The sequence below is a fragment of the Hippocampus guttulatus genome, chromosome 2 (genome assembly GCF_054856545.1).
Source record: "Hippocampus guttulatus isolate MCC_2025c chromosome 2, RoL_Hgut_1.0, whole genome shotgun sequence".
NCBI classification, from domain to species: Eukaryota; Metazoa; Chordata; class Actinopteri; order Syngnathiformes; family Syngnathidae; genus Hippocampus; species Hippocampus guttulatus.
In genome coordinates this window covers 24371103-24393070 of record NC_141262.1, presented here as the reverse complement: position 1 = coordinate 24393070, position 21968 = coordinate 24371103, and the positions used below count along the sequence as shown (strand labels likewise).

The 21968-nt window shown below is 45.1% G+C and overlaps 1 protein-coding gene across 24 annotated transcripts in view; it reads right to left on the bottom strand.

Moving 5' to 3' along the window:
• ptprda (protein tyrosine phosphatase receptor type Da) overlaps positions 1-21968 on the bottom strand; it is a 278207-nt gene that overhangs the window by 111733 nt on the left and 144506 nt on the right. For 23 of the 24 annotated variants that reach the window (XM_086104780.1, XM_086104781.1, XM_086104779.1 and 20 more), the window contains one exon: positions 19962-19999. The gene's annotated coding sequence lies outside the window, so the exon portion shown is untranslated. Of the gene's footprint in view, positions 1-4194; positions 4498-19961; positions 20000-21968 lie in introns of those variants that run through there. The other variant, XM_086104782.1, reaches the window with a different exon arrangement.

Here is a 21968-nt window from a genome sequence, read left to right as displayed (position 1 = left end):
TTTATTTCACACATTTTCCACTTCGGACCGTCTTCACAACTGGCTGCAAGCGTTGAAGGCGCTGAAAGCCTAGTGGAGGACAGCTGTGAGAGCCTTCTGGAACGCATTTTTGAATGTCTGTCTGTGCACCTTTAGAGTACAGCAAAACTCCTCTACAACGAAACCTGCATGGGCGAAATTGCCCCCTAGTGTGAAAATATTTTCATGCACGAAAGCCATTCCCACTTTTCTGCTCCCCCTATGACGAAAAGTCCCCCTGTTCCGTTATACAAAATCGTTTTCTCTACTCTTGCCTCGCAACAAGATTCACTACAACGAAAACAAGCTTTCCGCAAAAGTCTAATCTGACCTGAGCATGCCACAGCGACCTCTGCTGCTTTGTTCGGAAATGGCAACAGCAACCACCACACTGGTTTACACATGCGCAGTAGTCCAGGAAGTATTTGTTAGTGTTAGATTCAGACGCAGCACGAACGTTGCATTGCTAAAATGGCTACGAAACGGACCCTTGCAGACCAAGGAGTTAAGAAAAGAAAAGCATTCACGCTTGAAGACAGGATAAAAGTAATACAAATGAAAGATGGAGGAAGCAAAGTAAAAGACATGATGCAAGAAATTGATGTAAAGTGAATGCTGATCGTTTTTTTTTCTTTCTACACTGGCTATATGTCAAATAAGTGTATGCTCATATTTATGCACTATTTTTTGGAATGAAAATACACACATATGAAAGTACACATATGTTTTGTGTGTGTGTGTGTTTCATCCGAAATAAAATTTGCTACAGTAAAAAGCCCCCTGTTGTGAAAAATTTCTTGCTGCAAACATTATTTCGTTGTAGAGGAGTTTCACTGTACTGTATGCGTTCGATCAAGAGTGTCATTGCTTGCTGCGCCATACAAGAAAGACATGCCTTGGGAAGAAGCGGGATATGCCATCGTGACGTCCCATGTGCACTCCTTTAGCTAGATTCTGACCAAGTGCTGTATGTGCTCCACCCGGTCTCATTCAGAGATATATACAATCGAGTAGGTGCCCCATACTAGCGAGATGGTGACAAAGTCGGATTCTCGCAGAGTATCGTATGAGCTCCACCAAATGTCGATCCGAGTTGTATTCGCTGATATTCAAGAGATGCCCGCATGAGGACAGAACAGAAGACGGCATAGTTATTCAAACATTCTGTCTGTGCACCTTTGACCATAATCTCAGTACCGTTTGCACTCTGTCAGGTGTCATTTCGAGTTTTATTTGATTGTACAGGTGCATCCAAGAAGATACACATGCATGGATCAATGTAGAGGGAGAGGAATCGTCTATCGCCAGTATGCGCATCCTTAGCCAGATCGTCACCTTCAACTTCCATTGTACTGGCTGCTCTCCACCAAGTGTCCTTTGCCATTTCATGCAAGTGCACCATGCAACAGGTGCTTACATTTTGACAGGGGAGACATCATCATGACTCAGATATGGATTTGCCACTTCTGTCAGATTTTCACGAACCATTTGGACAGAAAAGTATGCGGTCCATTAAGAGTTCTTTTGAGTGTCATTAGCTCGTACCATTGCCTCATAAAAGAGAGGAAAAGCTCGAGATGGCCATCATGATTCCGATCTTCAACATGTGCACCTTTTCGTCGAGTTCTGTATGCGCTCCGGCGTGTCATTTGCGATTACTGAGATGATTATATAAGAGACGCATGCTTGGCGACAAAGCGGGAGGAGATTTGATGAGACGCGGGAGGCAAGACGATGACTTAACGTGGTCGAACAAACTCAGCTGCGGCTCAGCTTCCTTCCTTGACAAACTGACGGGCAACAGAGGTGATTTTGCTTGGGTGCAAAAATAATTCCTCCAACCCCGTGGCCACTTTGAGAGAGAACAAAAAAAAAAGGCTAGCATTCTAGCGTTCGCTGACGTGTAATGTATAGTGCCCTGTAGCTGTGGTTTCTCTTAAGCAAGCCAGCCTTGAAGCTCGTTATGCGGGGGTGTCGAGATTAAAGGGACGAAAGTCAATAAGCGAGCGGGCCGACGCGGAGCGAGGGCAAAGTGGCAACGGCTTCATTGTACCGCCGTGCGACTCGCTCTCAAATCAAAGCGCTTTCTTGCTTGTTGCCCCCCCAAACAAAATGCGTGTTTCATCCATGCGTGGAATTCATTGGTATTCTCACATGTACATAAGGTGGCACCCTTTTTTTGCAACCATTCACTCTGGATGCTAGCTAGCAGTTAGCATCCACTTTTACTTTTTACGCAGCAATGATGAGAAATATTTGGCTATTCGTGTGTTGGTGCGGAGGAACTTGACTGAACCACCATTAAGTAATTAAAAAAAAAAAGATGCTTAATAGTGAATTCATTTGAGAACATAAAATAAATAAAATAAATCAAATAGATTTGATATAAAAACTCTCAATTTCTGAATGCAAAAATACAATGAACACAATGAAATTATTGCTAAGCAAAAGCATGTATCTTCAGTTTTCATCTCATTGTCTGAAGAACCTGTATTAAAAAAATATTTTAAAAATACAATAAATCATTTTAAATATTTTAATAAACTGACATGCTACATAATGTCGACATTTTGGACTGAGAAAGTATCTCTGTGTCTTACTAAAAGTTAGAAAAAATAAAATAAAAAGTAAATCCAACAAAACAATGAAAGCAAATGTCAAACAAGGAAAAAATAATAAATATAAAAGTCTCAATTTTTGCTTTCAAGAAGCAAAAAAAAAAAAAAAAACATGAAAAGGATGCATCTCCAGTTGCATCTTTTAACCCGGAACACACAACGGAATACATTAAGTAAAATCAATCACAGTAAAATACAAAATATCCAGGACTGTTGTTCACAGTTTTAAAAGAAAAATGGACATATATTCTTTTCATTGGACAGTTTGTGAGGTCAGCCCAGGGTGGAAAGCAAGTTGTTCCACACCAAACTCATCCAAGCACGCTTTTTTGATGGGGTTTGCTTTCTGCACTGGTTTGCAGTCGCACCCACAAAAGTGCTCCAAATCCAAGCCTTGTATGATTAATTAATTGTTTTTTTCATGACGAACGAATCACATGCTATACCGACGTGACAGAAATTTTCGATGGATGGGGGGTGCGGGTTGCGTCCCGTCCAAAACCGCTGCTTCGTCTGCAGGCTTAACATTTAAACCACATGTTACAGCCGATTTAAAAAACAGGACATCTGAAAGACATAAAACCTCCTTCCAAAATTCCTGTTTCATTCTCTCCAGACACCATATGAGATCACCAGCTCTTCAAAACACTTTTTTTTAAAAAACGTCATACAATGGTTTGGCTCACACACACACACACACACCCACACACACACCCACACACACCCACACACACACCCACACACACACACGCGCGCACACACACACACACGCGCGCACACACACACACACACACACACACACACACACGGGCGTCTAAGGGAAGAAATGCCCCCTAGTGGTTGCGAAAGTGCACAGCTCACGTTCGGCTCAGAATCACTGCAACTGGACTCAATTCGAAATGACGACAAACCCAAAATAGCACGCTAAGAATAACACGTACATCTCAGGAGAATTGCCAAGTTGTCAGAAATAGTCGTTAAGAGTTTACATTTGACCCCGAGTTACATTCAAGAACAGCAAATAGTTGGTGATTTTCCAATGCACAGCCATTTTTTTAAAAGGGAGTTTGAAGAGACTATTTCGGCACTTTTGTCAAATATTGCCTTGATTTCTAAGTGCGCACGTGCAACTTGAGGCTGTTTATTCACTCAAAGTGCAGCTTCAGAGAGTTGACCACCGACTTGTGAATGATTCATTTCTGAATCATGAAGGTAGAATGAACATTCCACAAGTTCAAATGGATCTGTTTGAATTAGTCGTGTAAACAATGAGCACGATGTCACCGATTGTTTGTTTTGGATACTTTTGGATAAATAAAGCTAAATTAGCAAGAAATATCCTTGGGGGGGGGCGGTGGGGACTGCGATGAATGCAGTCAAAATGGCATGCAGGTTGATTAGTGGAAGAAAAAAAAACGGGGTGCCCCTAAATGCATCAGCAGGCCAGTCAAAGCATGTTTTGCGGGTGACAGCTGAGCGCACCTGAAATCACTGCGGCAGCCCAGCTGTCTCGCTCACACGCACGCGCGCGCACACACTCACCGCGCACTCTTCTTACCTTATCAGCATTTTTGCAATCAGTTTCAAACTCGTCTTTTGTCTTGTGTGTCTTCAGCAAAGTGGGCGCCGTTTTGTTTTTGTTTTTTGGTTGAGTTATTTTTTTGGTTTGTTTTTTAAAATCCAGCCACGACAGTCCAGTAGGAGACACAACAACAACATGGGGAAGCGTGGAAAGAAAACCCAAAATCCACCACTCTTCCTCCTCCTCCTCCTCCTCGTCTCGTGTTATTTAGAGTGAGAATAATCTCGGGGTTTGTGGGCTCCATTGGCGTGAACGCGGCGAGACTGTGGCTTGCGAAAGTACCGCTTGCACGTCACGCTTGCCCCCTCCTCTCTCTCTCTCTCTCTCTCTCTCTCTCTCTCTCTCTCTCTCTCTCTCTCTCTCTCTCTCTCACTGTGGAGACTGACATGTCGGTTTGTGTATGCGTGTGCGCGTGTGCATGAAAATATACTCATGATGCCCCCCCCCCCCCCTCACTCGAGCCCTACCCAGAAATACATTCTTGTAAAGCCCCGTTTTTTCCATTTATCCATTTATTATCAGTATGGAGAGCTCCTAATAATACAATCATGCGGCGGGATATGATGACAACATCGATATCGAGAGTATATAAAAAAAGATGCCTTCCATTCCCTACAATGATTTAAAGTTAGTCGCTTTTCATGCTCAGCTCCTTCCTGCAGTCAACGGGGGAGGGGAGGCGGTTGGGGGTGTAAATAATGATGGGACATTTCGTTGGGAACACCTACACCGTGTAATGACAACCAACCGGAGAGCAAATAATGCATTGTCATGTTAATAGAGCATGCAGTACAACCTGTAGCTTTCTTGTGCAGAGTCAAAAACCGCGAGTAATGGAAGCTCCCCCCTTAAAAAATATTCTAAATTGTCTATATTGGCACTTGAAACTGCAAAAGTAGCACCCACTGAGATCCAAAAAAATTTCCATTTCATTTCAAATTAATCTGACAATATGAAGATCAACAATTGAATAGTCACAGATGATTTGATTGGGGGAAAGAATGCTGTGCACATGGACGTGTGACAAAGACTCCGTTACTTCCTCTAACAACCCAGGCTAAACCGAACTCCTCAGAGATTCAGTTAAAGCATGTTAGTCTCTCAGTTGAAACACGCAATACTTCCTTGGCACTGGTGAATTACTTTCAGAGGGTTGTGGCATAAGAGCACATAATATGCAAATAGCCTTTTTTTGTGAAAGGCTGAGGATGGGTCCCACAAAAAAAAAAAAAAAAAAAAAAACAGGAAAATGTGAGCATGATGTTGAATTGCTATAACGTACAATAAAATTAGATTTTTTTTCTCTCCTTTGCATGTTGCTCAGTGAAACTGGCTTTGGGGGGATGGTTGCGGCATGAACTCAGTTCAAGTTCTCTCAAGTTGTGCAAACTGGACACCGCTCGTACTTGTGTGGGTGTTGAGAAACTGCTGGCGTGCTGATATGCCTCATAGAGCCGCATGCTAGTTAGATACAATGCAACCACATGAATCGAGGTCAGGGGTCATGTACACTTGTGATAATCACTCGGAATAAGCCAATACTTTGTTGTCTCTCTGAGGGGAGGGCTGGTGGTTTCTTTGACCCATGGGTCAAAAAAACAAAACAAAAAAAAAAAGATCCAGGAATGAATTTGGAATTTTGACGGAATTACAGTGTTAAAAAAAAAAGTACGACCAAGGAAAGGCTAAGGCTAATATGCTAATGCAAGTATAACTTGTCTGACACAAAGGCAGAGCTCTGAGCCTCCTCCCTGCCTTACGCACAATTCCTGATCAAGTAAACCAGCCATCGTAAAATTAATTTCCCCATCAAGCAAGACTCGCGCCGCCTTGCGATAGCGATCGTTACTAAGCGGATAAATCTAATCCTGCAATGTCGAGCCCGTGGCTGGAGATTGACTTGTTTATGGTCGCAACCCAAGCAAGTCAAGAGCAGCGAGAAAAGCGGAGGGTCTTGATCTCCAAGGTGATGTCTCTCAGCTGGCGCCAAAACAATAATAATAATAATAATAATAACAATAAAAACACACAACTCTGCGGTCCTTGGCTGAGACAAATTCTCATCTTGGAATCTGTCAAAGGTGATGGACGGCTGAGCATTTGGGCTCACTTCCTGGAGCAATTAAAGCTTCGCTATAATTTGAGGTCTCGGGAGTCGTGGCATTGAAGAGAATGTGCCATTTTATGATGGAAATGATTGTAAAGATGGATTAGTGTTATTATGTACGTGATAGCGAAGAGGTGGTTTACGGTTTGGCCCCACGCCATTTGGCTTTACTATCAGATCATAACTCACCTCGGGACCAAAATTCCCTCTCTTGGGTTGAAGGATCATTTGAGATTGCTGGATATAAAACGGGCGGCCCGGTAGTCCAGTGGTTAGCACGTCGGCTTCACAGTGCAGAGGTACCGGGTTCGATTCCAGCTCCGGCCTCCCTGTGTGGAGTTTGCATGTTCTCCCCGGGCCTGCGTGGGTTTTCTCCGGGTGCTCCGGTTTCCTCCCACATTCCAAAAACATGCATGGCAGGTTGATTGGACGCTCTAAATTGTCCCTAGGTGTGAGTGTGGGCGTGGATGGTTGTTCGTCTCTGTGTGCCCTGCGATTGGCTGGCAACTGATTCAGGGTGTCCCCCGCCTACTGCCCGAAGACGGCTGGGATAGGCTCCAGCACCCCCCGCGACCCTAGTGAGGATCAAGCGGTTCGGAAAATGGATGGATGGATATAAAACGCGACAATGAGAAAAGCGTGGCTGTATCTTGGAAATAAAACAAACATTTTTCAGGAAGAATATCGCATTTACCGGCGGCAACTGTAAAGGCAGGGACGAGCTAGATTAGCCCGTGTAGCTAATTGATATGTGGAATGAAACACCAAATAAACAATAATAAGTGTGTTTTTCCAGATTCGCGTCTCAGAGTTCAATCGATCTAACGCGATTTAATTTAATTGCATTTAATTGGCAGTAAACAAGTTGAAAAGCAACCCGATGTAGGGAACCATTTTGGGAACCAGCTTGGTTGTTCACTGGGTCACAGATCGGCCCAGAAAAGGGCTGCAAGCTATTTTATTGATCATCAATCGGTGTCACAAATTTGCGACATTTGGATTCATATTTGTGAGCTCAGACACCGAAATACAAAATCCTTCAAAGACAAAAACAATTTTGGGTGGTCAGACCAAAAATCTGATGCAAATAATCCCCTTGAGACTTGAACTCTCCCCTTGATCCGAACAGCTTCAACTTCCATGAGCCAAGCAAATGCGACGTGAGCCCCGAGTCTTATTTGACAGTTTGCGTTGTGAGCACTTCCTGGTCCAGGAGTGGATATGGCGTGAGGAAGGGGCTTGATGCATCTGCGCTGGGCGCAATGACTGAAGCATCAATTTGGACGAATCGGGAGCCCTACTGGGACAGTGTGGAGGAGCTTGGAGGAAGCACATGAGGGGAATACTGGGTGGGGTTGGGTATTCACAATGAATCAACACCCACCTGCCAAAAAATTGCTCCTGGGAAGCTCATTTAACCCTTTCAGGGATAGCGGTTACTACAGTGGACTGCTCATAGTGTTATCAGGTTACAGGGTGCATGAAAGGGTTCAATTCTGCTGTCATGCAAACTCTGAGTCTCACTTCAGTACTTTTCAAACAATTCCATGTGTGTTTCCTGCACTTCAATTGCGAGCTGGCGTTCTGCTCGCCGGAAAATTAATCAATAACCAACGTGATGATCAACCCATTTAATAAGGCGGGCAATGATTCTGAAAGCCATGACAATAAAATCTTCGGAGGACTTTGTAATTGGATGACATAAGGAAAACCAAAAGGGTATCGCTGGACTTTGATACATTAGTGTTGTGAAATGCTGCCATCCTTTGTCAATTTGCAAAGTTACACACTTCCCCAAAACGGATGCCGACAAAAACATGATCTCTTTTCCATCTTCATCATTCGGCGAGCATTTACGAGAACCGTCCACACCGCACCCCCTGCCGCCCCCCGTGGGCTATTTATCACAAGCCGTTGTTTGCGGCGGCTCCTCCATTTTACAGTTCAGTGTTCATGAAAAGGAGCTTGCGCCGCTGCTGCTATCTGTCAAGCACTCCAGCCCATGCGCACGCACGCACACACTTTCTCTCTTCCCGGCCAGCGGTCCCCGCAACTGACGTTTTCACAAGCGTACCTTCATCAATTTTGCCCTTCGACGCCATCGTGGAGGGGAGGGCGATGTTGACGCCATGGCTGCATTCTGACAAGGCTATCTTCAATTCAAATTGATGGTGTGAGGAGGTTATAGATGCGCCATTATATTTCACTGCCTCTCCTGCTGCACGATTTCCGTTTCTGTTTTTAGTTGAGAGGGCTGTGCTGTTTGCTGAGGTTTGGGTTAAGGGGGTGGAAATGGAGTTGGTGGTTTGGGCTTATGGGTTAGTTTGCACGTCATTTCACATCTTAAAATGACGGTTCTGAGATATAACATATGGTTAGGATCAGGGGTGAGGCATTATTGTTAGGGTTGGTCTCAGCGTTACTTCGTACTTTTCAAATATTCATTTTTGGATTAGGGGGTTGTGGCAAGAGTTGGAGGTCATTTTTAAAATCGATTATTTTGAGGCTTTTTGCCTTGAGTGGACGGGACAGCTGGAGAGGAGACAAGAAGCAGGAAGGAGGGGATGACTTGCGGGAGTGGAACTGGAGTCGCCTGCTACGGGGACTACTGCCTCAACACACGGCGCTCGTGCTCTACCAAGTCAGTTCAACAGCACCCCAAGTTAGCTATTGTTCGGGGTTAGGAGTTGTTGCCACTCAATTTTCATTTCGGCGTTAGTGTTTCGCGATTATTGATGGGGTTAAGGATTATCGTTCGGTTTTGGTTTGGGTCTAGTTCCTTCATCCATCCATCCATTTTCCGAATCACTTTTATCCTCACAAGGGTCGCGGGGGGTGCTGGAGCCTATCCCAGCTGTCTACGGGCAGTAAGCGGGGTACTCCCTGAACTGGTTGCCAGCCAATCGCAGGGCACACAAGCAACCATCCGCGTTCACACCCACAACGAGGGACAATTTTGAGTGTTCAATCAGCCTGCCATGCATGTTTGTGGAATGTAGGAGGAAATCGGAGTACCCGGAGAAAACCCACACAGGCCCGGGGAGAACATGCAAACTCCACACAGGAAAGCCAGAGCTGGAATCGAACCCGGTACCTCTGCACTGTGAGGTAGACGCGCTAACCACTCGATCACCGGGCCGCCCCAGGATAGTTCCTAACTTCCGAAAAATCAGGGTTCGGAGTTATTGTTCGGGTTAGCATTATTTTCCGTTTTGATCAGCTGAATCGGGCAGAGAGCGGGCAACTGAAGAAATACGTGAACAGCGTGTTGGTGAAAGCCCGTCATGGTGCCTCGTTCACCAGCTCTGAGGTTTATGGGATGGCTCCCAGCTGTCACTCCAGCGTTGTGAATCTGCAGTGCCGTAATATCTTAATTGTTTCAAATGAAATGCTCGTAAAAGCGGCAAAGGCAAATTAGTTTGCTTTCCCCTCTCCACCTCACTCTCTCCTTCTCCGGCGAATCAAAAGCAGCCCCTCGACTTGCATTTGCACGCGAGGCAGTTGAAAGCGGTGGAACGGCTCCTGCGTGACATTACTGGGGTTAGCCGGTGTGGAATTTGTTTTTATGGTTTGTTAGGAGTCAACCAATCAGGGCGCGAGGGGGTGGTCCCTCGTTCTTTTTCCTGTTACCAGTTTTGCTTTGCGTAACTTAAAAAAACGGAACTATCTTGCCCAACCGCTGAGTTTATTCCACAGCAGCACAGGTTCAGGTGCACACCACGTGCAGCTGTGCATGCAAAGCCAGCCCAAGAAATAATCACATAGTCCGCCAATTACTATCCCCGCTCGATGAACACAGCAAGGCTCTTTTCAACACAATTCTCCGTCTGAATGGATATCAGCATTTCCATTTAGCTGCGGTTAACGTGACACCCTCCGCTCCACTCCCGCACGGAAAAAGAGCATCTCCGAAATGAAGCCCCCCGCCTACCCCCCACCGGGCAACTCAAGAAGGCAATTATGCGGCATTACATGTGGCAAAGCGCTTCGGTGGCAGACGGCGGCCAGAGCGATCATCGGCAAAATAAAACACCAACGGTGGAGGGACGGCTCCGCTCGGAAGTCCGAAAGCAGCGTTGTCGCCTCGCTCCGCTGGGGTGCGTTGTGAGAAATACTGTATGTCCGTCGGCAGAAGCTCCATATGTTGTCTTTGTTGTTGCTCGTATTTTAAATAAAAACGATGACTTTGTGTAAAGCTGTCGCAAAAGATGAAATATCAGCTAAACAAAGGCTTTCATTATCCAAAATTTCGGCGTGGGCCAACCACCTGGGACATTCGGCACCGGGCCGCACACCAACAATTATTCTATTGATCATCAGAGCCTGATTTATTTTGAAAATCGATCGCATCAGTCTGTGCCTCCGTACACGTCAAAACAATCATCTGCGATATGATTGGACTGCTACATTATATTTTCCATGAAAGAGGGATGTATAAGAAAACCTTTATTAGTCTCGCAATAGAGACTATATGTATATATGTATAGAGATGAAAGTAGACTTTCGTGAAAATTCAGAAAAAAAAAATTATACCTGTATATATTTTTCATTCATTCATTCATCTTCCGTACCACTTGATCCTCACGAGGGTCGCGGGGGGTGCTGGAGCCTATCCCAGCTGACTCCGGGCAGTAGGCGGGGGACACCCTGAATCGGTTGCCAGCCAATCGCAGGGCACACAGAGACGAACAACCATCCGCGCTCACACTCACACCTAGGGACAATTTAGAGTGTTCAAACAGCCTGCCACGCACGTTTTTGGAATGTGGGAGGAAACCGGAGCACCCGGGGAAAACCCACGCAGGCCCGGGGAGAACATGCAAACTCCACACAGGGAGGCCGGAGCTGGAATCGAACCCGCTACCTCTGCACTGTGAAGCCGACGTGCTAACCACTGGACTACCGGGCCGCCCCCTGTATATATACTGTATATGTATATAAAGACGCGCGGGTGCGTACGTGTTCGCGCTGACGCACGCACAGCGGAGAGCAGCAGACGATCGAGTGCTGAGGCGCACTTCGCTCGAATGGTGTCGCTACAAGCAAATCAACGAACTCAAACGCATGTTCATTCAATGTTGTCAACTAATGTCCGGAATAATTTTCGGCAATTTTCCCTCAATTCCGGGAAAATCCGGAGGACTTTCATCTCTGGATATCACAGAAGTGGTCGAGATTAAGCAGTCGGAGGTTGCAGATTAGTCACAGCGATCTCGTTATAACGCGGTTATCCCAGCGAATCCCGTTTAAAAAAAAAAAAGGATCTTTTAGCGGCATGTTGAACACGTGGTTAGCGCATCCGTCTCCCACGAGTTGGATCATATGCCATGGCATACGGCCGAGCCTTTGCAACCCTGGGTGCATCTCTCTCGCTCTCTCCCTGCCATGTTTGTGGCCTTGTCGCTGTGTGCACATCTAATGGCCGGCGTGTAATCCACCGGCTAATCTGCTGACAGTCTGTGTGACACGGCATTAGTTTTGTGTCACTGCCTGACACACTGCGCTGCGCGACTCAACTCGACGTGTTTTGCGGGTCACAAAAAGAGTCCCTTGCTCTTGCATCGCAGCAAATGTGTTGGGAAAGCTGTCTCGACGTGTGAAATCGGCCGTTCGTAAAGGTATTTGCGTTGCCAAGCGGATGTCGCAACATGAAATTCACTTCAAGCTCCTCTTTGGGTTTCTAATTTGACAAATCAGAGCACCGGTGGACTCCATACGTGAAAAGTGGCCTGATCATGGCGCTTCACTGCTCTGCGTGGTGTCTAGCCATGTCCAGCCATAAGCAAGCGTCCTTGTTTATGGACCGGATTTACGATCATTTCGGACACAATGGCGTGTACGCGGTGGGATTACGACGATCTGTGCGGTGGAAGACGCTCAAACTCCATGTTCGTAGCAAGCGCCTCACGGTTTAATAAGTGTTTGTATTTTAGGATTACATGGAAGCAATTTCACTGGCTTGTAAGGTACATGAGCGCCCCCTACCGGGGTGGAATGTCATGTTACTTTCTATTTCAGTTTGATAAGAAGACATTACATTTAATTAGGAAAAAGAAAAGCTGCGTTCATTCTCTTGGGACCGTTCCTAAGAGAATGAAGTAACGTTCTTGGGTCAGTTTGACCCATTACCATTACCCCCCCACCCCAAAACAAAGAAACAAACAAAAAACCCTAACATTCTCTCTATGTGGTTTTATAAGAACCATTACCAATTTTATGCAATCACGCAGCGCTCCCACCCCCTCAATGCACAGCAAATGTATAGAGTGCATCAAATACATACATGTAAATAAATCAAACCTGAGTTGGAATGCAGTTCAGTTTCGCTGCCCTTATTTTTAGCCAAGTGTGTTTTCAATGCACTGCATGTTTGCACTGTGGTTGAGAGGAAAGAAATTTCATCTCTGCTGTATGTTGGACATATTTGACAATAAAGCTGACTTGACCCGACTTGACTTGAATGACATTTTGCATTTTCATATTCGCCTCAGACATTCATCCATCCATTTTCCGATCCGTTTTATCCTCACAAGTGTGCTGGAGCCTATTACAACTGTCTTCGGGCAGTAGGCGGAGGTGGGGGGGAACACCCTTAACTGGTTTCCAGCGAATCGCAGGGCACACAGAGATGAACAACCATCACATAGGGACAATTTTGAGTGTTCAAGCAGCCCTTAATGCATGTTTTTGCAATGTGGGAGGAAATCGGAGTACCCGGAAAAAAACCCACGCAGACATACATACGTATATCCAGTAATTTATTCTGATCTCAAGTTTAGCCCCTGTGTAAACGTCTGATGTTGCTCAACATGGTCCAAAGAAGGTCGAGGCAATTTGTGTGAATACTAAGACGCATTGAAAAGTCGAGGGAACATTGCCAATCACCCTCTCATGTGATTTTCACTCCGTTACCAACCATTGCAATCAACATTTCAAGTAGATGACTTTGATTGTGCCATGCTTACTTTTTTTTTATCTTTTTCTATTTTTAAAGGAATATTTTAACTCGGGTCATGACAGAAGGGTTAAATGCAGAACATTTCTAATGAACTCTTATTGCGTTTTCTTTGACGTGCAATATAAGATTAGTCACGAAGCGAGGATGGAGAATTCAACGCCCGTACGGCATTATTGTTGAGCCTTGGTGAAGGTCTTTTGACCAGTGGGTTGAGCTTTGGCCGCATCCTGAGATGTGCAGAAATGCATTAGGCTTCCCGCTGCTGGAGTGGAAGTTGCAGGAGAGATTGCTTTAACCTCCGACGCTGATAACCTGGCCGAGGCTTTGGGTCAAGCTGTAGCAAGTCAACTTGAAGACGACTTTTAATTACTGGGCCTTTTGAAAAAGGATAAGGGCGGGAGGAGAATGGCTGCATGCTTTGGAAAGGAAAGAGATTTAGCCCATGATGGGCAACTGATAAGATTGTCTTTTTTTTTTTTTTAAATCAGGCACTGTGTTGAAAGCTGGAGTAAAACATGACGCCACCCAGTGGATTATGTTGACAATTTAAAACAAACAAACAAACAAACAACACCCCCTCCCCCCAAAAATAAATAATGCACAGAATCAAGAGGGTGAATAAGAGCCATAATATTTTATAAATTATATATTATGGTTGGAAAAACCTCTTAAAAAAAATTATTGAAGGACACTCGTCTCCGACGTAATTGAAGCCAAAGCTGGTACGTTAAACCACCAGTTGATTGCAGGGAATGTGTTCTAGACACCTTCAATCAATGAAAATATGCAATAGAAACCAGATTAAGAAAACGATTTGGCCAGGGTATTGAAAACAAGCTTGACAAAAAGACACCGGATTTTGATGACAAAGAGGTGAATGAAGTTGCTTGATTGGAGAGTGTGAGTGGCGGTGCATGGTGCATGGTGAGCAGAGAGCGAAGATACGGTGGCAATGGACAACGTAAGATACCTTCAAGGATAGGCGGCTTTTTTGGACTGAACCTCATCAGTCATCCGACAGCAAAAAAAAATGAGAAGCCACGTCACGCCGTCACTTGACGTCGTTGAAATTAATGACGACCCCCTTTGCTGCGTCGGTGGGGGGGCCGGGGGGGGGGGGGGGGAGTGGGAGCATCATCACAGAGCTACACGCCATGAAAGCGGGAGCATGTCTGTTGTGAAACGCATCTTGCCAAAATACCGTCAGAGAGCGGAGAGGCTTGACGGCTTGTCCGGCCGTGGCCTCATCGCGTTGTCCTCTTCGGCTGTTTGACAGAGAGAGAAGAGTTCTGGGCTTGCGTTTCTCCTTTTGTTGTACTAATGAGGTGCTGCCGCCGGTGGAGCATCACAAGTACTGTATTGTACATAACGGAGGTAAGACACGAAGCGGGAAAGACTCAATGCCTCGCAGCTATGGGGGTAGTTCTACACATATTTGGATTATTTTTTTGGTCCCATGCGGAACATATTAGGCAGGGAAGGGGAAGCGTAACGGTCTCATTTTAATCCGCAAACAAATATAGGGCGGCTCAGCCTCTGGCAGTCATCAAACTTGTTTTATTGCCTCAAAAATGCCACTGCTGTTTTCCGAGCTTCACTGGTCAAACTGATACACTTGTCCAAAATGTTTGTTTTTGATTTTTTTAAAAAATGGTTAGGCGCGTCAGTGCAGAGGTACCGGGTTGGATTCCAGCTCCGGCCTCCCTGTGTGGAGTTTGCATGTTCTCCACAGGCCTGTGTGGGTTTTCTCCGGGTACTCCGGTTTCCTCCCACATTCCAAAAACATGCATGGCAGGCTGATTGAACACTCTAAATTGTCCCTAGGTGTGAGTGTGAGCGCGGATGATTGTTCGTCTCTGTGGGCCCTGCGATTGGCTGGCAACCAGTTCAGGGTGTCCCTTGCCTACTGCCCGAAGACAGCTGGGATACGCTCAAGCACACCCTGAGACCCTTGTGAGGTTAAAGTGGATCAGAAAATCTGTGTGTATATCTATCTATCCATACACAGTATATAGCTATCTCTCTCTCTCTCTCTCTCTCTCTATATATATATATATATATATATATATATATATATAGTATATAGATAGATATACACACACACACACACACACATATATGCTCACATATACTTTATTTTTTTGTATTTGAAGGTGTTGAAAAAACATTCATTTTAAATGTCATCAAATGTGCTCTTTTTTTAAACACACAAGAAAGATTTCGAAGTTTGGTTCCTGAGGAGGAACCTGATTTTCCTACCACTGAAACAGAATTCAACTCAATGGATTCATTGGAGTGCGCAATTTGTTGCGACAATCGGATTCTATATTTGATTCTCAGCAAAGTCATCAAAAAATTGCGGTGTCGTTCAGTGGGTAAATTGCAGTATCAGCGAAACTGCCGCTTGTGCATATGGTATATGATCCATCAAAAACGAACCCTTATAATGTTGCATGGAGCAAATGGTACATCATCGATGCAGCAGTTGCCGGGGATGTAGACATGACTGCTTTCCTGAATTCAAATTCCCGTTACAAATCAACATATGCGCGGCCAGGCGTGTTGATTGTAAGTGTTGGCTAGAGAGCCCCGTCACACGTAAGTAGATCATCCTCATTAAAACATAATTGAAAGTATTGAGCAAAAGAGAGAATGGGATAAGGGAGGTGGGGGGCTTCTGAGACACACTGAAGCACTTTGAAACAATTGGTTCACATTCGCACCAAACAAAGTCTTGACGGCTCGTAAATAAAATCAATGTCGCGGACAAGCCGCCTGCTTCACAACAGGAGAAGTATAATCAAGCAGAAAGCGGCCATAAGCGGGAGCACTCTGGCAGCCTCCATTTGAGACAACTTGATTTCATTGTCACTGCACAGCTTCTACATGTTAACGGAGGATGAACAATGACTGGACGTGTCATTTGGAAAAAAATGCTCGAATTATTTAAAATGTTCCCCTCTTAAGCTCTGTGAGATTTGTGCTTTTTGCCGTCTTTCATGTGAGCAAATGTCAAACTCTTATTAGTACAGGGTACCTCTACTTACGAAATGAATTGGTTCTGGAAGAAATTTCTTAACTAGAAAATGTTGTACATAGAGACGCATTTTCCATGTAAATGCCCTAATTCGTTCCAAGACCCCCCAAAATTCAGATATAAATGTTTCAGAAAGCATAAAAATGCATCAAAATATGTAACAAATACATGTTACAATAAATGAGAGTTGTGCATAATGTAAAAAAGAAAGAAGAGAGTAAAGAATAAAAATGATGGTCATTTAACTTAACTGCGTCCGCGTCGTTTTTGCCCTCTTTAGTCCATGTTCTCTCTCAGAAGTGTTTTTTGCCTGCCGTTTTGTAAAGAACTGATCCGAGGATGTTTGCTTTTGTCGGCTTTGAACAATCCTTCGAAGATGTCCAAGGCAAACATCAGCATAGTGAGCGATCGCCCCACTGGTGAATACCTTTTCTGGGGATTCGCATGTACGTAAAACTATCAGAACGTCTCGTGGCCCAAGGGGCGAGTGACAAGGACACTGCATAGACACATATCTATCTATCTACACACATTGACAGATACAGTAGAGGTGGAATTCCAGGAAATAGCCAATGGCAGAGCAACTATAAGTATGTTGCGTTCAGAAAACTCGGAACTGCGAGTAGCAGGCCATACTACCCGTATTGTTGTGTTTTTTATCATTGTAAAGTGTCCTTGGGTGTCTTGAAAGGTGCTTATAAATAAAATGTATTATTATTATTATTATACTGTATTTTTACCTTTCGTATCTTGAAATTTCTTTCATAAGAAGAGGCAAGGTTACTGTTACGGCATTTCGTAACCTAAAGATTTGGTATGAATAGACGTTCGTAAGTAAGGGTACCACTGCAGTAATGATATTAATTTCATAAAAACAGGAATATCAATTAAATGAAATGAAATTTGGGCCCAGTCTTTACAGTGATAAGCCGACCCCCACCATCCCTGGAAAAGAAAAAAAAGTTCAGGGTTCATTCCCATAGCTGTTTTCTCTTGTTTTCCTCATGCTAACTTTGCGTGACGCCAGTACAGAAGCACGGGAGCCGTGCTGCGGAGGTGCCATGTGGTGTGGCTGAAGTTCCCCCGAAGAACAGCTCTGGGTGCACACCTGAACCCCATCGTGCCGAGCGCGTGCAGTCATCTTGACGTGAGCAGACAGTAGAGACCATTAGTCATTCCCGGGCTCAAATGAGCATACAGGTGAGCGCGGGCGTCTGTGGAGGTGGGGGGGTTGGCGTGTCGCTTTGAAAAACCAGTGGGCTGTGCAGCAAAGATTGTCAGCAACTGAGCAGACGGGAGAGCTGGTCGACAAGAGATAGCGGCGAGTGGGAGACTGGAAATGGAGGAAAGCGCGGCAAAGGCCACTATTTTCTCTGCACGTAAGCGACCGGACCTCAAAGACACTTTCATCCACCCTATGCCTCAGGTTAGTACAACAATGTCTTCTTAACAGTCACATAGCAATATTTGACGACAACCAAGACCAGTGGTGAGGGGAAAAAAAATCAATTACCCCGCTCAATGCCTGCCATTTGGTCTCGTCAAAACCCAAGAGTGCGAGGGACTTATTCTCCACGACCCGCAGAATATTGTCTTCCATGATCCAAACAGCCAGTGCCATGGTCAAGTAATGTTGTTAATTTCGGGCATTGAATGCATTCAAAGACAGTACGACTCTTTGATGAATCACAGCATATCGCAGCAGGCTCCAGACATGGTGAGGTGAATGTGAATGATAAAACCAAAGTCTTATTTGATTATTACAACTTTCAACGACTCCCTCTGCAACAACAATAACAACTCATCACCTGTTTGGTAACGACACCATTTGAGGCGAAACAAACCTCATTGAAAGTCTATGCAAACATGTGACCAAACAACGGTATGAAGAGAGCAGAAGTGAGACTTAAAAAAAAAGTCATAATTAAAGCACGAGTGACTAATACACTAGGACACATCCAAGGCTGTGCACTAATTATGCCCCCACTGCGACAAACTGTTCAAACCCACCATGTTAGCCATAATGCTTTTTTCCCCCTCTCCTCACAGCCATTTAAATGAACATTTGTGGCAAAAACCCAAACAAGAAATACAGAATATGAGTGGCTCGTGGTAGCCTATCATAGCAATCCCCCAGACAGTGCGCAAATGTGGATTGAATTGCAGTGGACCAGACGCAAGCAGACGGGGTGAGAAATAGAAGTCACTTTGCATTCACTGCCTTTTTGTTTTTGTGTTGCCGGGCGGAAAACGTCGCTCCAATGATTTGATGGTTCATCTAGCAAACTGTCAAAAACACTCCCAGCCATCCCAAAAGTTTGTACCTTTCTCAGCACAAGAAAATATTCCTTCTGTCTAACCATATATACCCCCGAACAAGAATAGGGTTGTGATTGTGTTGTTGTGTGAGAATGGAGTCGGATTCTCAGTCGTAAAAATAATAGAAGATTGCCGGACTCTCTTGTGGATTAGACTTTTGTCTAATATTGCAACTCAGCTGCTATCCTCCCGCGTTTCTCATACTGTTATTGTGCAGCGCCCCTTAGGCGGAATCACAGAAGCTACAACCTACCAGAGCATGCTCATCTTACTTTTATTCTTTCCACATTCAAATAATGCTCACATTTTACTGCAGAGTCGAATAAACTGTTTGAAGAGAGAATATCGAACATGCTCATCAAGTTTAGTTTTGATGGTGAGGTATTGCGGCACTTCTCTAGTACCCGTATCCGGTGTTAGTCTTTTAAGCTCTTGGGCAGTGGTCTCCAACTTCTGGGCCGCGGACCGGTACCGGTCCGTGGGTCATTTGCTACCGGGCCGCACAGAAAAAATAAATAACTTACATTCCTTCCGTTTTATTTATTTGTCGGAATCTGAAAGATGTTTTAATTTGAAAAATTACCGGATTCTCTGTTATATTTGTCGACAGTAAGTCACTCTTGACGTAGGTGAAGGTGGCGCTTTTCGGTCACGTGATAGGTTACCGCTAAAATGAAACCCAGGAGCTAGCAAAATGAGTAAAAAAACAAAGGTCTTTGGAAAATTTCTTTGGGAAGGGGAAAGAGCCCAGCCAGGAAACCTAAGAGGAGCCTACAACTGTCAAGAAAAAGAAGGCTACATTTAATAGACAGTACTTAAAATAAGGATTTATCGCAGCAGGAGATTCCCCCCCTCCCCCCCCAAGTCCACTCCGCATAATATGCGGCGATGTTGAGTCAAATATTTCATGCACTTTGTCTTTGCGGTCTATCTTATTTTGAAGGCACGTGTAAACGTTACCATAGCGACCAGAGAGTGTTGCAGCCAGATAGGCCGTTCCTCGTGTCATGATTCGTTTTTATTATTATGTTTCGAATATACCACAGTTTTCATGCAGGTCATATCATATCATTTTGTTGTAATTATCCGTCACACCTTAAAAGCCGGTCTCTGAAAATAATATTGTCTGACATTGTGGGGCAACAAAGGTTGGGGACCGTTGCTCTAAGGCAAACAAATTTAGTACATGGACATTTGCACGTCTTTTCACGACATCCGCATGGGTGCCTTTGGCAGGGTAACTCTTAATCGAGTGTTGTGCAACTCATAAAACAGGTGCAATGTTGGACCGGGCCAGTACAAACCAATAAGTCAATCTTTACCTTTCAGCACTCAAGCAGACTTGCCAGGACTTGAAGAGCTGTGGGATGACAAAAAAAGAAGAAAAAAAAGGCCATGAACATTGATAATAACAGCATGTTTGGCCATTGCGCAAATCGTAATCACAGTTATACATTGTCAAGGGCAAACATTTATTATACGCTGATTACTCTTGACAGGGTCAGGCGCTGAAACAATCGCTAAACGTGTAGTAATAACTCCAAGTGGGTCCTGAGTATCTTCTCTGGGGTGCCGCTGAAAAGGTTAAAGATTGAGTGTCGGGGAGGTTAGCGCATTGCCGTTCAAGGTCTGTAGACGAATGCCAGGTTCACTTTCAAAAGGATCGAGAGAGAATTAATCATGTGATTGATGGCCGGCATCTCTCTCCCCGCAACGCTCCCCTTGTTTTCCAGCTGGGAGATAAAAATTCATGCTTGGCAATGGTCGCCGGCGCAATTGATTCTGGCAGGCGGTGCGGTGCGAGGGGGCTAAGCACGTGAATAGCTGCCGTCAAAGAGCTGAAGGTGGGGGGATCTATTCCTAGTTCATATGCAAGCCGTAACGCGCAATTGCTGAGACGACTGTTGTACAATGTTGCTGCCATTTCGCATAATCACTGGTGAGTCTTGTCAAAGGCTTACGGGCGCCGCCACGTCTTATCAAACGCGAGCAATGAACGCTCGCGCGCCATTCGCTCGGACGTGACAAAGCTTTTACAATTCCAAAAGCATCGTGTTGTAATTACTGCCAACTGGAACGAGGTCTACGAGTCGACTTATCTGCGCAGACGTGACATTCGCCCATCAGATTTTTCACCGCGGGTTGCCAAAAGGGGGCCAGAAGTTAATTGTTAGGCCCTATTGCTCTGATCCATAACAAGTGTCACCCGGACGGTCAAGCAACGGCACAAATGATTAACGGCAACACGCCACTTATCAGCAGGTCATAAGGAAGCCACCTGCCTGCAGTTCTACTGCCCTACATAGATTTATAGCTCATAACTGGCCTTGAATGAAGCCACTCTGCTACGTACACTACGTCACATGTGGAGATTAGTAGGATTACGCAAAGCCAATTTTGCAATTTCCACAAAACTCTGCAGAACGGTAAGACAAGGGAAAGAACCCGGAGAATCCTCGCACGGATCCGAATGAAGAAACCGACAAACACATTTTACAGTTTGTTCACATGGCGAAACGTTTGAGGGACATATACAAGTGGGCGACTCTCAATCAAGATGTTTTGTTCAAGTTGGTTGGACATTCATGGATGCGGAACGCTCGTCGTTATCGGAGAAGATACCGTTGGATACCTTTTAGATTGACGGCAAAATAAAGATCCCCAAAAGGAGCAAATGTAAAAAAGGCAGAGAACCAACATTGTGAAAATACCGTCTGCGACACGGGAAAACACGAGTGAGGCAAAGTTAGGTCGCGGGAAGGAATCGGGCACAGTGTTGAGATGCCAAAGGGACGATTGCGCCCTGCAGGTTAAAAGTGATAGCACAGTTCAACAGTCGCAACAGGATCTGCAGCGGTTCATTCAAATGAGTGGAATGATGGAAAATCCAAACTGATGATGTGCTGCCTTCCTTCGAATTCTCATTGTGGTACAACCTAAGTAGCCTGAGTCTTTTCAGGGTCATCATCCCTTCCCTGGTATTTTTTTTTCCGCCCCCCCCCCCTCACCCCTTTGGATATTCCCTGTAAATTGCCCCTCCTGACAGCCACCCATCAACCCGGGTGCAATTTAAAAAGCCTGCCAGTCCACAGGGCTGCCTATCAGCCTGGCTGCCAGAGCTCAAGACAGGAGCTCCACCGCAAGAAAACTCTGATGTCAGAGAGCCCCCCTCCCCCACCCCTGCCCCCGAATTCCAACGGGGTGAAGGGGTGAAAGACACGTTCTCAAAGACGGGTTAGGGAAATGACAGAATATATTAGGAAGTGTTGTGTCACAGATGTGTTTTTCCTTCTCGCCACTTGAAATGCTGGGACGATGAGGCACCGCCA